This window comes from Brassica oleracea, unplaced genomic scaffold, assembly GCF_000695525.1.
Source record: "Brassica oleracea var. oleracea cultivar TO1000 unplaced genomic scaffold, BOL UnpScaffold00792, whole genome shotgun sequence".
Taxonomy (NCBI): Eukaryota; Viridiplantae; Streptophyta; class Magnoliopsida; order Brassicales; family Brassicaceae; genus Brassica; species Brassica oleracea.
Genome location: NW_013617457.1, coordinates 47504 through 48860, shown reverse-complemented (window position 1 = coordinate 48860; position 1357 = coordinate 47504).

Genomic DNA, 1357 nt, shown 5'->3' with positions numbered 1-1357 from the left:
GACCCACCAGCTCGTCCAGCTAGGAGAGTGGATTATTTGAGCTTGTTAGCTCACATCTCCAAGCTAGGTACGAAGCAGTTTGCTGGTAGTACTGATCCTATCGAGTCCGATGAGTGGAGGAGCAGGTTAGCTCGGAACTTCAGCTCAACTTGCTGCCCAGAGGAGTACAAGATGGACATTGCAGTTCACTTCCTGGAAGGTGATGCACACAACTGGTGGTTAGATCTGGACAAACGCACCACAAACGCACCAATGGGAGTATTGAGCGTTTCTCAGACTTTGAGGTGGAGTTCAACCACAAGTACTTTCCAGCTGAAGCATGGGATCGTCTGGAGTCTCAGTTCCTGGACTTAACTCAGGGACGCATGTCAGTGCGTGAGTACGAGGAGAAGTTCAACAGGCTCAGACGTTACGTAGGTAAAGAGCTGGAAGAGGAGACGGTACAGATACGTAGGTTTGTCCGGGGCCTAAGGGTCGAACTGCGAACCTACTGCTCGGTTGGTCATTTCCAGACGGTGTCTGAACTCGTGTAGAGGATGGCTATGGTTGAGACTAACTTGGCCGAAGAGGCTAATCTGAAATCCAGGAGCCATGTGTCTTCTGGTGGTTCCGGTAGTGATCGGAAGAGGAAAAGGGACACGGCCGAGGAGGGTAGAACCTCAAGTGGTAGGCCTGAATGTCCTAAGTGTGGGAGACGTCATGGAGGCGAGTGCTGGAAGGCTATGGGAGCTTCTACTCGTTGTGGCAAGGCCGCAGACAGGGCTCGAGTGGGGGTGATACCAGGGGATGTCACCATTGTGGGATGGCGGGACATTTCAAACGAGAATGTCCCAAACTTCAAGCAGAACAGGAGAAGGGCCGCGGGGAGGCAAGCAAGTCAAGCCAGAGCCGGGGCCAGACCTCTACGCAAAGGGTTTACAAGCTGTCCAAGGACGAGGACGAGACTAAATCGTTCAAGTCGATCACTGGTAATAATTCTAGGCTTATTATTTTTCAATTCAGTAGAACTGCATGGTACGGAACCTAGAACGGATTAGATACTTAGATTGAGTCTTTGTAGGGACCCTAACTATTGGTGGTGTGGAAACACATGTACTTTTCGACACTGGAGCTACACACAGTTTTGTGAGCCCAGGGTTAATCGGAAAAGGTTTGTTCCAGATTGGGACGGGGGGTGATCCTTGCATAGTATATGCAGCCGGTGGCCAAGTGATGCATTCATTGGGACTGGTTAAGGACATTCCAGTGATGATCCAGGAAAGGGTAATGTGTAACATCCCCATCCCGCAGTCTGAACTGGATCAGACCAAGGCCGGACTGATCAGACGGGACAGACATGTTGGACATGTCATCTGGA